Below are 16,169 nucleotides of genomic sequence, written 5' to 3'. Positions count from 1 at the left end.
AGATGACCAGGACAGAGGACTACAGGACCAGATGACCAGGATGCAGGACTACAGGACCAGATGACCAGGATGGAGGACTACAGGACCAGATGACCAGGATGCAGGACTACAGGACCAGATGACCAGATGACCAGGATGGAGGACTACAGGACCAGATGACCAGGATGCAGGACTACAGGACCAGATGACCAGGACGGAGGACTACAGGACCAGATGACCAGGATGCAGGACTACAGGACCAGATGACCAGGATACAGGACTACAGGACCAGATGACCAGGATAGAGGACTACAGGACCAGATGACCAGGATGCAGGACTACAGGACCAGATGACCAGGACGGAGGACTACAGGACCAGATGACCAGGATGCAGGACTACAGGACCAGATGACCAGGACGGAGGACTACAGGACCAGATGACCAGGACGCAGGACTACAGGACCAGATGACCAGGATGCAGGACTACAGGACCAGATGACCAGGATGCAGGACTACAGGACCAGATGACCAGGATGCAGGACTACAGGACCAGATGACCAGGATGCAGGACTACAGGACCAGATGACCAGGACGCAGGACTACAGGACCAGATGGGTGAAGTAAGTCGTCTCCTCACTACGACTACAGAAGTACCAGTAGTGACATCAAGTTAACTTTGCATATGTGGATTATATTTATTCAAGGAATGTTCTTGAATATTATTTCATTCTTTATCCTATCATTCCATCATTGGAGGCCAGATTCAACACTTCAGCAACAATGTCAAGGTTGTACGTTTGAGTTCAGAGGTTTTCATCCCTTCTTTCTGTTCCACAGGGCAGACCCGTCATCCCAGGAGGACCCAGCACCACGGCAGACCCCGAACCACAACCAGTACCTCAGTGAGGACAACACCCAGCGAGTTCATTTCTGACCTCCTGCTGCCCCTCCACCCCCCGTCGCCCCCGATGCCCCCGATGCCCCCGCCTCACCCCAATGCCCCCGATGCCCCTGATGCCCCAGCCTCACCCACCAGAGGGCGAGGAGCGCCCCGTCCCGACCGGCACACCGGTTGGTTGTTTACGTCTGCTTCTTCTGTCGGTGGCTCAAGAAAGAGACTGAATGAGAAATAATCTTTCTAGTATTTAGACCAAGAATACAGTTTATTTAAAGTTGATTTGAATGGGGACCGATAGAAAAACATAGATAAGCTTGAAACATCTGATGTATGCATCGTTGTGATTCACGACAGTACACATTGTCTACTGTTTATCTGTGAATAGCACTATTAAATAAATGTACAGTAAACTTTCTAAATATTTATTTAAATGAGAAACAATATCATATGTTATATATTTAATTCAGAAATGTGACTATGTTTGGTATTTTTAATACAATAAATACTGTGTAAGTTGTGATTTGGTCTGTTTTGACTTTGATTCCACCCGAAGGTATTACTGATATTACTGTTAAGTGTTACGTATGATGATATGTTACATGTCATGTTTATTTAAATGAAATGAGTTTATTACAGCTCAAGAGGAACACTGTAATTCTTCCCATTTGAGTTGATGATAAATCATAATTCATTGTCATCTGTAGTGCCGTGTACAAGTAGGTACTGACACACGTGGGGTTTAAAATGAAGTTACACTTCTGGATATTCGGTTATTACAAGAACGATCATTACTGAGCAACAATGTCAGAGGTTTGGGGGAGACGGAGTCATGAATCTGTCACATGTTATAAACCTGCTGCATTTCTAAAGCTAGCAGGCTAGCATACGTGTGTAGCAGCACTGGAGGTCTACAGATGAAAACAAGAAGAGGATCGGCAAACTTCATAGTTCCTAAAGAAGATAGAGAGAGAGAGAGAACGAACACACTGGAGGCTATCTGCTGCTGTGTTTGTTGTAAAGTAGGCCTACTTCCAGTATGGGGGGCAACATGGTCCTTACAGGGGACTTCAGAGGCCTGACGTGGTTCAGGTTGATGTGGATTGACAGAGTGATTGTTGTTATGGAGTACAGGAAGTATTTGTTTTAATATCTACATTACGCAGGTGATTTTAATTCCTCCATTGCTTACAGACAAAAATCTCATTCAGCTCGTTAGAGATGAGTCAGTCTGATCCATCATCGGCTGTCGCCTCACAATGCATGCTGGGTAGATTTGCGTCCGACTTGATGCTAACTTGCTCTGACGTCACGCACATGTGGGAAACGATGACCTCACAGGACCGAGGCCGCCTCCGTTTTTGGAGCCAGGCGCCACAGTTACTAGGGGAATTCGACTTGATGTAGCCGCCTGCAGCGCTACCTAACGTGATGTATTGTGGGTTGAAAGCGATGCATGATGGCTAGAATTTGTGTCCGATTTAGCAGCCGACTGCAAAGACGTCACAGGGTCGCGACCATATCACGTGACCCAAAACAAAACACAAGTTGCTGAAAATACCAAAATATCACAGTATGACGTACAGCGGTGCTAACGCAGCAAGGAAATCACTTGTTTGTGATTGAACAGTGTTGCCATGGTGACTGACTGGCGGGCTGCAGATTGTAGAGACAGTTTCAGTCGAGAGAGAGATGGATTTCATTTCATGTGGCGTTTAACAAAATGATCGTTGAGTTGAGAAGTTTGACTTATCTGCTATTAGGCACGTTGACCAGACACAGTCCGGCCAGATACGAGGTTTCACCGAGTCTTGTTTACAAACTGAGCCCTGAAACATCTATTTCTCTTAAAAACTTGTGTTAAAAACTTCTTGCAGCGCTTGGCAGCGCGGTCTACGGCGGCTGCAACCGGCTTGCCCACACCTCCGCTACAGCGGAATGGTTCTCATTGGTTCAATAGGCTTGTTCGGGATGGTCTTGGCTTGACTTGACTTGACTTATCACGCCGACGAGAGCTGCAGGTGTCTGAGGGGGCGGGCTCTAAAAGAGACGGCAGCCAAACGCCGTCAAGTCGGACAACAAAGTCAACGTGACTATGGTGCTCAAGCGATAGAACACGGCAGCAAACCAAAGAGATATGTTATATATATATATATATTACACACATACACACACACACGCAAGGCAACATGTGGAAGGCATTCTTTTTTTCCAGTATATTTGTATTATCATTCTATGTTTGTATTAACCAGACCTCACATATAATAGGCCTACTCACAACACAATGCATAGAACTTTAGATCAAGCCATGAGATCAAAGCGACCAAAATAAAAAGGCAAATCATTAAATCATTTCACCACAAGGTGGCCGCCGAGTGCAGACCTTTGGTCGCTTTGATCTCATGGCTTGATCTAAAGTTCTATGCATTGTGTTGTGAGTCGGCCTATTATATGTGAGGTCTGGTTAATACAAACATAGAATGATAATACAAATATACTGGAAAAAAAGAATGCCTTCCACATGTTGCCTTGCGTGTGTGTGTGTATATATATATATATATATATATATATATATATAACAAGCCTACCATCTGCACAGAAAAGCATGCGGAGGGAGGTACCCTGGAGATCCCGCAAGTTTTTAATGTCATGTGACATGTCGCAAAGGGAAGTTATCACCAGCATTGCTGACGTTTTTATCCCAGAATGCCTGGTTATGCGAGGCAAATGCATGCGCATGCATGATTGGCAACGCGCCTATTGGTATTATTTGAGTTTTCCCAGAGAAACCGACGGTCTGAATTTTTGATGCTGATAGGGGAAGTCCAGCTCCTTCTTTTCCAATGCAGGAGTATGTTGCTCCTGTGTCCACCATGAACTGATGCTGATGGTTCTGTATCGTTACTTCTATGGTGGGTTCAGTGGGTGGCTGCTTGGTTAGGACAGGTATTATTACTTCCCCTTCAGGTTTCTCTAGGCATCCCTATAGCCATTGTGCTGCTGGTCCCATCCAAGGACCAGTGTTTTGGCCTGCTGCCCATGGATTAGTTAGGCAACTTCTTTGCATGTGTCCTGGCTGTCCACATCCCCAGCAGCGATTCTCTCGTTGCTGTGCGTTTTGTTGCATCGGTGGGCCATACGGAGATGGCTGACGTTGATATTGCATTTGTCTTCATCTTCCTCTTTAAAATGGTCCTCCAATTTGATTCATTCTTCCTCTACCTTGTGGTGGGTAGCTGTTATTTCCTCCTTGGCCTAGGTACACATGTATTGGTGGGCCTTGTTGCATTGGTGTTGGGGCTGGTGCACATCCATGTTGCTGGATAGCTTGTGGCTGTTGAGGGGCCTGTGGTGTAGCCGTTGTTGTTGTAAACACTGGTGCTTGTGTTATTGTTGGTCCGATGTGTGTGTAACCAGGTGTAAAAGAAACGCACAGTTAACTGAGTACAATAAAAGAAGAGAAACTGTTTATTTTATTTATCTTTATTTGTTTTGCATCGCCAAAGTGTCAGTTTTCCTACTGCATTTGAATGCACCGCTCAACTCGCATGGTCCCACGTGGGGTACCTAGTTCGGATCCCAGCCGGAGAAGCGAGGGCAGCTGCATGCTAAGGAGAAGAGGAAAAACAGGAGAAAAACCCGGAGTTTACCTGTGAAAAGGGAAAAAGAGAGAGTCGGAGCACTTACCCAGTGGAGGTCCGGAGCCAAGTGACTGAACGAAGGAGAGTTACGTCGGTAAGACGAGTCAATTATCCGATGAAAAAACAGCTTGTTGACGCTTACCGTCGTCGTCCATGCTAATGCTAGCTCTGTGCCTAACGGGGCGTACCCACCAAACGCGATGAAACTTCATCGCGCGACAAGATTACATGTAAAGTCAATGCAAAGACGCGATTAGACGCTTCATCGCGCCGGGCGACGCGATGGACGCGATAGCGCGGCGCGATGGACGCGATGGACGCGAAAAATCGCTTCATCGCTTCATCGCGCCATCGCTTCACCGCGCCATCGCGCCATCGCTCGAGTTGAAATAATTGAACTTTTGCGGCGAATTCGCGTGAAGACGCGCCGCGACAGCCTATCAGCGTTGAGATCGTCACCGACGTGCTGACGTACGGACGTCCTGGTGTTCCCTCGCTTTTTGCCACAATATTTATATATTATATTATATTATATATTGCCCATAATCAAAGTTGGGGGGCGCACGCACGCGCGCGCACACACACACACATACATACATATCAATCCCAGCTCTTTCACACACAGAGATCTTTTTTTTTGCGATTGTTTATCACTGGGGCTTATGGCCGGCTATGAAGCACCAGTTCTGGGCAGAGCAGCAGCTAAACCTCCCGGTCCTGTACCCTGGTTAGCAGGTCTTCAAACTGGGCAACAGTCAGCCTGAAGTACCGCTGGAACCGGCCGTCGTCCAGGCGCAGCTCCTGCAGGAGACGGTGGAACTCGGCGAGCTCACGCCGCCTCCGTAGGGTAGCATGCACCCAGAACCGACGTCGGCGCCTAGCCCGCAGACGAAGCTGGGAACTTCTCCAGAGTAGATACAGTGCAGCGATGGTGGTTATCTCAGCCATGATCGACGAGAGAATGAAATGGCGGAAGAAATGTTGTTGTTTGGGCGAGCTCGACGCGATGACGCGATGCCGCGATGAGGCGTTTTTTGGCATATTGGACCGGCGTCAAAACTGGAGCGTCTAGCGCGACGCGATTTCATTTGTCGCGCGTTTCAATCGCGTTCATCGCGTTTGGTGGGTACGCTCCGTAACGGGGCGTACCCACCAAACGCGATGAAACTTCATCGCGCGACAAGATTACATGTAAAGTCAATGCAAAGACGCGATTAGACGCTTCATCGCGCCGGGCGGCGCGATGGACGCGATGGACGCGAAAAATCGCTTCATCGCGCCATCGCTTCATCGCGCCATCGCGCCATCGCTCGAGTTGAAATAATTGAACTTTTGCGGCGAATTCGCGTGAAGACGCGCCGCGACAGCCTATCAGCGTTGAGATCGTCACCGACGTGCTGACGTACGGACGTCCTGGTGTTCCCTCGCTTTTTGCCACAATATTTATATATTATATTATATTATATTATATATTGCCCATAATCAAAGTTGGGGGGCGCACGCACGCGCGCACACACACACACACACACACACACACACACACACACACACACACACATACATACATATCAATCCCAGCTCTTTCACACACAGAGATCTTTTTTTTTGCGATTGTTTATCACTGGGGCTTATGGCCGGCTATGAAGCACCAGTTCTGGGCAGAGCAGCAGCTAAACCTCCCGGTCCTGTACCCTGGTTAGCAGGTCTTCAAACTGGGCAACAGTCAGCCTGAAGTACCGCTGGAACCGGCCGTCGTCCAGGCGCAGCTCCTGCAGGAGACGGTGGAACTCGCCGAGCTCACGCCGCCTCCGTAGGGTAGCATGCACCCAGAACCGACGTCGGCGCCTAGCCCGCAGACGAAGCTGGGAACTTCTCCAGAGTAGATACAGTGCAGCGATGGTGGTTATCTCAGCCATGATCGACGAGAGAATGAAATGGCGGAAGAAATGTTGTTGTTTGGGCGAGCTCGTCGCGCGACGCGATGACGCGATGCCGCGATGAGGCGTTTTTTGGCATATTGGACCGGCGTCAAAACTGGAGCGTCTAGCGCGACGCGATTTCATTTGTCGCGCGTTTCAATCGCGTTCATCGCGTTTGGTGGGTACGCACAGGCTAATGGGGCGTTCACACCGAACGCGATAGACGCGAATTGAGCGGCGACTCTACATTGAAAACCAATGTAAATGGCGCGATGACACGCGATTCAGGCGGAGGCGGCGCGAATGGAGCGCCTGGCGCGATGAGACGCGGCGCGAATGGCGCGTCTGGCGCGGCGCGAATGGCGCGTCTGGCGCGGCGCGAATGGCGCAGGTGCGTGTCCACAGGCAGCGGTGTTTCCCCGCGTCCCATTCATTGTCTATGTGAAAAGCCGTGCAATGCATTCTGGTGGCGTCGCGGCGAATCTCGAGAGGCGGCGCGTCGAACTGATTTCTTCAGTCTCTTCCAAGCACAAACTTGTTTTATGGGGAACTCCAGACATTCTATGACTCTCCATGTAATGTATTTAAAAATAAGAAAGCTTTAAAGACTTCTCACATCTTGAAGAACACTATGGATTACATTGCCAGACGTTTTTAGTTGTTTTCTTGTTGATATGAAATCAAACTGTGTGTTCATGTACTTTGTAAAACTCCTCCATGTACTGTTATTTATTTTTGCAATGTCGTAATGTGGATAATAAAAGTTATTGAAAAAAAAAAAAAGTTGCCCGCTCCTCATTTGCATGAAGTTGAAGTCGAGTCTACTTTATGCTAATCAGAGGCGCCGGGCTCGACTCGCCGCCTCGGGAACGCTCGCAACGCTCGCAAAAATCTTCTTAACTGGATGTTGGCGATCTAAAATAAAGACAGATTCAGCAACTGCATAGCTTATTTCTCGCATGAAATGTTTTCAGAAACACATTTTTTGAACTATTTTCATAAAATAAGAGAAAGTTTCCAAACGAGCCGCCATGTTGGTCCGTTTTGAAATCCGGGAGTAGACAGAACAGCTGTGAAAGCGTTTGTCCAATCAGGTGCAGCCATAAATTGGAAATGTTTGCAGGTTGTTTTCATTCATGAAACATGGAGGAAAACAACCTGCAAACATTTCCAATCGGGAGGTGTCGGGATATCCCATTCTTTACAACCCTGCTCTGCCTTCATACCGCAACAGTGAGAAAAGGAACTCAGCATGGAGGGCCATAGCTGACATTGTTGGTGTTTCTGGTGGGTTTCAAATATATATTTGTCTGTAACGTCAATCTAGTCTATATGATCCTGGTTAGATGGTAACATTGTATTTCTAAACACTGATTGACACTATAATTAAAGTGTTGTGATTTCTTTATCCTATGTTGTCCTTAGAGGACATCTGCCGCAGCAGGTGGAAAAACCTGAGGGACCAGTACAAAAAAGAAAAAAACAAAGAAATGGAGAGACGTAGGAGTGGGGCTGGGGCCCCACTCCTACGTTCCTCAGTTCCTCAGGCCATTTGTAGAGGATAGGAGTACTTCCTCCAACCTTCACAGTAGGGAGCCAGCCGCAGCCAGCCACCCTCCCCTCCCTGCAGTGCAGCCAGCCACCCTCCCCTCCCTGCAGTGCAGCCAGCCACCCTCCACTTCCTGCAGCCACAGCCAGCCGCAGCAGCCAGCCACCCTCCCCTCCCTGCAGCGCGGCCAGCCACCCTCCTCTTCTTGAAGGAGCAGCATGCTGTAGCCAGACGCCCTCCCCTCCCTGCAGCGCATCCAGCCACACTCCTCTTCCTAAAGCCAAAGGATGCCGCCACTTTCCCCTCCCTGCAGCGCAGCCAGCCACCCAGCCAGCCACAGCCAGCCACCCCCTCCCTGCAGCGCAGCCAGCCACCCAGCCAGCCACCCCCTCCCTGCAGCGCAGCCAGCCAGCCAGCCAGCCACCCAGCCAGGGTGAACATAGTGAGCCAGCTGCACCCACCCTACAGCCCCCTTCAAGGAAAAGGGGGCGAGGAGACACCAGCACTATGAGTGCTTTTGAAAAGAGACTCCTCCTTGCCCTGGAGGAGGACCAAATAAACCCCCCATCTACACCCCCACCTCCAGCACCCATCACAGATGTTGATGACTTATTTTTCAGGAGCCTGCTGCCATCACTAAAAAAGCTTCCTGAAAGGAAAAAGGAGGAGGTGAAACTAAAAATTCACCAACTTATTTTTGAAGCAGGAGAGGACTAAGCTCCGGTTTTTCAGTTCCAGTTATTTTATATGTTCAATTCAGTTAGGTATTTATTTTAGAAATAATATATAATTCGTCCCGCAACCCTAAATACAGGATAAGCGGTAGAAGATGGATGGATGGATGGAATATATAATTTGTTTGAGCCTTATATTATGTTCAATTTTGTCTTGTTTTATGTGACTGTTGAATTGTCAAATTTGTTGAATAATTAAATCTATTTTCCACAACAATACAACTTTATATTGCTTATTTTATAATCCACTTCTTATACCACAAGTAAGGCCACCCTGATAGTTGCAATAGTGGAACTCAAATGCTGCAGTTCGATTGTGCTTGTGTAGACAGTAGGGGAGAAGATGGGATTGGGCCTTTATATCGTTATGCTTGTGCAGATGAAACATTGCTCTTTATGTACTATATGGGTGGCTCTTAAAAGAGCCTTTGGTGTTGTAGGGCTCTACATGTTGTCTTGCCAAGGAACAGCACCCTCCTGGCAAAAGTGTGAGGTGAAGCTCTTTCTCACACGAATGGCCTCCCTTGTTGCGTTGGTTGAGCCCATCCTGCCAACATCCTGCAGAACAGCAGCAGTGTCCTCTGGCACTTGATGTGGTCCTGCCTCCCTCATGCCTGTGACCCTCAGGAAGTTGTGAAGGACACAGGTGGCTTTCACACACAGCTCTGCAGTGCCAGGGCTGACTCCAATTACACGCCGGTACATGTGCCACTGTGAGGAGAGGATGCCGAAAGCATCCTCAACAACCAACCTGGCGCGGCTGAGGCGGTAATTGAAGACCCTCTGCTCCCTGGTGATGTTGGAGCCTGGAAATGGCCTCATCAGGTTCCTGCGGAGTGGAAAGGCCTCATCTCCCACAAAAACATATGGCAGTGAGCCTCTGTGCTCTGCTCCTGCAACCACAGAATCTTGTGGGAGGTCCAGGGTGCCATCTCGGAGTCCCTCTCCAAAAGCGGAGTTGTGGAGAGACCCACCATCGCTGGTTCTCCCGTATCCTCCGACGTCAACGACCCGGAACCTGTATTGTGCATCTACAACTGCCAAGAGGACAATAGAAAATGTCCCCTTGTAGTTGTAGAAGAGAGAGCCGGTGTTGGAGGGGGCCTGGACGACGACGTGCTTGCCATCTATGGCGCCAACGCAGTTGGGGAAGTTCCAGCGACGATGGAACTCCTCTGCTATGGCCCTCCAGTCCTCCAAGGTTGGAGCAGGCATCACCTCAGTGACCATCGACTCCCAGATCGCTCCTGCCACACCCTTTACGATCCTGGCCACTGTGCAGAACCCCACACGATAGTTAAAGGCTATCGTGCGGAATGAGTCGCCAGTAGCTAGATATCTGTAAATACATGGAGGAAGAAGACATTAGTGTTGTTTTCACTGCAATATGTAGATGTGTGGCATACATCAGTATTACTGCAATTTAAACAAACATAATTGCTAAAAACTAAAGGAAGGCTCACGGGATCGAGTATGAAATGGAGAGCTTTCTGTTGACATTATTTGTCCTAACTAATGTTGAAATAGGAATATTATTATTATAACATTAGTTATGTAGCCATGTTGCCTGCAGGCGACTTAATGGGCCCAACCACATTAATCCAAACTACATGAGGAATTTAACAACAAAAGTAATAATATTATGCCTAGAACTCTATACATGTTGATAATGTAATTTCCTCGCTCCTTTTATGGGAAAGCAGAAACGGTAACGTTATAGGTGTAGCTTATTATTTTTTACAGTTTTGTCACAGCTATTAGGCCTATGGCAGTAGGATCGACCATGGAGTCACGTAACGTCACCAGCCTGTTATTTACAGAAAAATGAATCACAGGAATGGAATTGATGCATTATAATTTCATATGACAGCAATCAATGCAGTTTACCGTAGGCAAATGGCGAGGCGCTCAGCTGGACCGATAGCCTCCCGGTAGGTGGTGTCCAGCCTCTTGATTCGGTCTCCGACTTTACTGAGCACCTCGTCAAACTGGCCTCTGGTGAGCCTGAAGTATTGCTGGAACATCGGCTCATCCAGGCGAAGCTCCCGCACCAACCGATGGTACTCGGCGTATTGTTTTCGGTTTCGGAGGATCGGGTGAACCCAGAACCGACGACGGCGGAGTTGGGACCTCTTGTACCGCAAGTACAGCAGGGCAATGGCGAAGATTCGCTTCCTTCTTCTCTCCATGATGTCAAGCGACAATGGGCTTTTTGCAATTCGGATCCCTCCAATGTTTTCAAAAAAGTAGGGAAAGAAACCGGGGAAACGTTTCCTGTTTCCGGGAAGGAGAGCGCCCGCCTAGTGGCAGCCCACCAAGCGTGCAATCCTGGCAAGCGGCGCGTCAACTCGCGTTTAAAATCGCCCCTGTGGACACGCACCTTGACGCGAATGACGCGAATGAAGCGAATGGCACGTCTGGCGCGGCGCGAATAAAGTTGAAAATATCGAACTTTTCAGGCGGCATCGCGCCGCGACATCCAATCAGCGACGAGTTCAAGCCGACAGACAGATGAGCTGAGATGGACGGGCTGCATTACCAAACCCGACTCGGGAAGACCGGACCCCGGCGCGACGGGGGCCGTACCGGCCTCACACCGTCAGGGCTGAGCCTCGATCAGAAGGACTCAGGCCCCCGCGCGACACCGGGCAATCGGTCTTCCGTACGCCACATTTCCCACGTCCGCCCGCCCGTCGGACGGGGATTCGGCGCTGGGCTCTTCCCTCTTCGCTCGCCGCTACTGAGGGAATCCTATAGTTTATTTTCCTCCGCTTAGTAATATGCTTAAATTCAGCGGGTTGTCTCATCTGATCTGAGGTCGAATGTGGCCCCGACTCTGGGGAGAGGTGCGAGGGACGTGGCTCCCGGAGGAGGCTCACGGACTCTGGCATCGGGTACCCCGAGGCGGAGGAGGAGGGTCCGCCGACGTGACCCGCCGGCTCCCCTCAAAAATGAGCGTCATGCGCGAATGAAGCGAATGACGCGAATGAAGCGAATGACGCGAAAGACGCGAATGACGCGAATAGTCCAAAATGATCAAGCGGCGCGATACACGCGTCTCACGCGATTGTATTCGCGTCTATCGCGTTCGGTGTGAACGCTGCATAACTGTTGCCTTTCATCCGGAGAGCTGCTACGAAGTTCGGCATCGGCGTGCTCCACCTTGATACACAGAGCAACGGTGAGAGATGTGCTCTTTAGCTGCTCTGGTGCTATTTCCCTCTTGTTTTTCCGTGTGCTAAAAGAAAGCAGCGGTGATATTAGGGTTATCGGAGTAAATTGAAATGAATACGGGTTAAATACTTCTGAACAAATGCACATTGTGTTTATTATTTTATGCTGATGTGAATATAATTAAAGGGGTGTTTTATTTCCTTATGCCAATTTAAAGGGAGGAAAAAGAGTAATTTGGTATGTTGTGAATGAATGTAAAATAATATTTTATTTTGTACCATGCAATTTATTGAAGACATTTATGTTATTCCAACTGAGTTTAAAGCAACTAGAGGGTAATTTTTGGTGCAGATCTCGGACATGAATAGGCCTATAGTGTAAGAGTAAACTAAGCACAATTCTTTAATACCTCTGAGTCTAACTCAAAATGTGTACTGTTATGTTATTTGCACATGGTTCTGATATGTTTATGATAAATGATATTTTGTATGTTAATGGTTACTTACCATAAGTATTATTGAAACTGTTCACATGAACGGGTAAATGTGTGAGCACTTTAGTATTTAGTTCTCATAAATGATACACTTAAGACTGAACGTTGTACAACTGAGACAGATATTTGAGATTTGAATAGAGATGAAGATTTATGTCAGAATTAGATGTAATGGTGTGCATCTTTTGACATCTGATATCCCTAATGATGCATCTGAGAATGGATAGTGTTGAATGTATTGTTTGACCCTGTCTACAGGTCAGGTTTTTTAGGAGGACTGAAGAGTCTGAGATTCAGGACAACTTCCTGCTGTAACAGATGGCGAGCCAACTACCCTGAAGAAAGATCAGCACCGAGGAGATATCCACGTACACACTCATTCACACACATAATACACTTACATTACACTACAAGGTAGACTTGTAGTCAAGACCGCCTAAACCGAGACCAAGACACTACCAAGACCAGACAGTATCAAGACCAAGACACTACCAAGACCAAGACCAAGACAGACCAAGTCAAGACCAAGACCAGTTCAGCTCGAGACCGAGACCGAGACCAAAAAAAAAAGTTGTTTTTGCCATTTTGCATGAGTTGTAGAACATAAGCACCATATTGGGTTCAGCTGCTTAGTATATGAGAAATGTATTATTTCAACTACAGGCACAATAATACAGTGACAGTACATGTCTTGTGTGTGAACTCACTATAAATGTTTTCATCAATTGACTAAAAATCTAATATGTGTAGCAATTGCATGACCACACCGTACTACACTATTTGAGGATTGACTCTTGAGTGCTGTTAAGGACTGACATGACTATAGTCCTAAAGTCATCTAACAAAATAACAAGCCCCCAACACCACCCTGCACCTTAAAAAAAAAAGTCTAATGAATTGGAAATATGTCACCAATTTAAATTGTCCTTAATTTGTAGATAAAATGTTAATTCTAAATATTATTATATTATAATATCAGCATCACTGAAATGGCATAGGCCATTGCCTAATAAATCACAACGATATGCAAATATTATTCAAAGGCCAATGATGCCATATATTTATTCAAACAAGGCCATTATAAGCACAATACTGTAATTAAATACTCAGACACACACGCAGGTGCACCAAAAAATGCATTAAATCAAATGCAAAATACAAATAGTTTATAGTACAAAAACTGTACTTCAAATTAACAAGAGGAAGAACTGGTGATCACAAGATTCTGTCACCTTGATGTGTGCAATGGCATCTCAATAACACACTTTATCTAAATATGATGCCTGTGGTTCTGTTATAGAACAATATAACACAGACATGACAAACAAAGAACAGATACATAAACTTACAGCCTACATTAAAACTGTAGAACAAAGGGCATTCTGTATCATGCATGCATTTGTGTCTTGGGTGAGTGTGTCCTCTGTGTATGTGTCTTTTTTGTAGCCTTCTGTGTGAAACCATTTTCTGTAGTTTTGTGTGTGCATAAGCATGTCAGTAGTATGGATGTGTTTACTTGATGTATGTGAGGCAGTGCTGAGAGAGAGAGTTCACATCACATGTTAAAGCTGTCCTTGATTGCACTTCAAGAACACTAAATACTGCAGCATCTTATGGCCTAACCATGCTCTGTGGGGTCTCATTAGAATGCCTCCTCTGCTGAAGACTTGGGGCATATAAGTGGACTCTTTGCGCGAAGGAAGATATTGTCTGCTGCGTGGTGTCCACAATCCCCAGTGATGCTGGTCCTGCTTTGTACTCCAAGTACCTGCAAAAAAGGGAAAGAGACATCTGTAAGACATCTGTTCATATTCAACCACAACAAACTGTCTTGCAAGTGATATGAAAATTAAGTGTACAGTCTAAACATTAAGTCTTTGCATTATGAAACCTAAATCCAATCCAGTATGACACATTAACAGATCAACTCTGAATTTGACTTTATATCTTTTTGCACAACTGCAGCACTATGCCTGCATGCTCCTCCTGTCAGCCAACTAACTCGTGTGTATTGTTGATAAGAAATGAAACTAATCTTAACAGAAAATACTTCTACTCCATAAGGTCTGATGTTGTTCTCTACAGAATCTGTAGCCTAAACCATTCTGCAGCTGTAGTGGCATGATAGGCTCACAGGGCCACACAGAAGATGACTTCAGTCTTAACCATTATACATACCGCAACCAACATTTCATAAAACAAAATATATAATGATAAAATAAGGCTGCATTGCATGTTGATCATGTAGGCACGAAGGGGATCAAGCCTGTGCGTCCGTGTGTGTGGGTGTGCGCCCTGTGCTCACAGTCACGGATTGACAAACTGTGTGCAGCGACACTGTACGGCATCGTTACCCTCCCCTTCCCTCCCCCAGCACCGCCGCCACACATGGTGGTGGTTTTCAGCGGGAAAACTGACACCCAAACCGAGAGAGCAATGCTACAGCCTTTCGTTAGCTGAAGTCAAAGCCATTCAATTGGCAAACAGTTCAAAACGGTTGCCAATTAAAAGAGCTAGCCACCTGTAGCCTGTTTAAGTCCGCAGAGGTTTACAAAACACGGCACATGTACGAACGCATAGCCTAATAAATCACAATAATAAATTACACACATACGGTAGCCTAATCTGTTTGGTCATGAGAGGTTTGAGAGGTGGTTAACCTTACTGCTAACTAAGCATCGGAGCTAACTTGCTTACCTTTCCCGGTGTTTTCGCTCCAGATGTCTGGTGAAAGTGGATGTGGTCCCTCCTCTCTCCGTTAAGCAGGCTTTGCAAAATTTGCATACTGCAGAATGCTTCTTCTTGTTAGTTGTGTGGCAAACAATCTCTTTATGGTCTGTAAAACCGAACCTGATGACTGACGAATTCGCCGACATTTTGCGTCCTCCTTCATAGATCTTGACCGTGCTTCAGAGGCTTCAGAGGGGGGAGGGGGGAGGAGGAGGGAGGGGAAGCGTGAGAGGACAAGCGCCGCCGTCTGTGTCACAAAATGTATGTGACTGGTACTTGAAGGGGGCGTATAATGATAGCTGTATTTAAAAAAAAAACTGTCCTTGCCTGCCTGGATAGGTTACATTCCCCTCGAGACCGCGCTGCCAGTCCGAGACATTGCGAGACCGAGAGACCCGAGACCGAGACAAGACCGAGACCAAAGACTGTCGAGGCCGTGACAAGACCAAGACCACGAAACCGGTCTCGAGAACTACAAGTCTACTACAAGGAACCTTGGAATCAGGTGAACTTGCACAAACTCTACAACGATAAAACCTGCAACAACTCCTTTTTTATTTTAAGGGCCCCAACGGACATTTTTGGTTTTAGTGTGCACACTACTTTTTTATTTTTCTTACTGTTTGGGTTAATATTTTGTATTCTGTACAAACCAGACAAATCATTTTGTCCACTGTAAAAAATATAAGAGTGGCTACTCAATTGTTACTCTTGAGTCTGCCTCATTATTGTTGCTCAGTACAGTGGCTCCTCTCGAATTTAGTTTCTTCTGATTCTGGTCCAGGTCTTATCATTAGATCAACTTCTTATTATACTGTAATTCACTTTTACACTCCTAAAATTGGTTACATGTGCCTCAGGTGTAGGCTCTGGCTTACTCTCTGGAGCTGTAGTCATCACTGAAGCCTGGTGCTTGGCCTTTTCTTTATCTTTCTTCATGTTTTTAGTCAGCTCTCCAATCTGAAGCTGTGTTAGTTTTCCTGCCAGCATTTTGCATTGTTCCTCTTGGGTTGATTTCTCAGATCTGTAGGCATCCACATAATGTATGATGTGTT

This window comes from Eutrigla gurnardus (assembly GCF_963514095.1).
Source record: "Eutrigla gurnardus genome assembly, chromosome: 9".
NCBI classification, from domain to species: Eukaryota; Metazoa; Chordata; class Actinopteri; order Perciformes; family Triglidae; genus Eutrigla; species Eutrigla gurnardus.
This window is presented reverse-complemented; position numbering follows the sequence as displayed.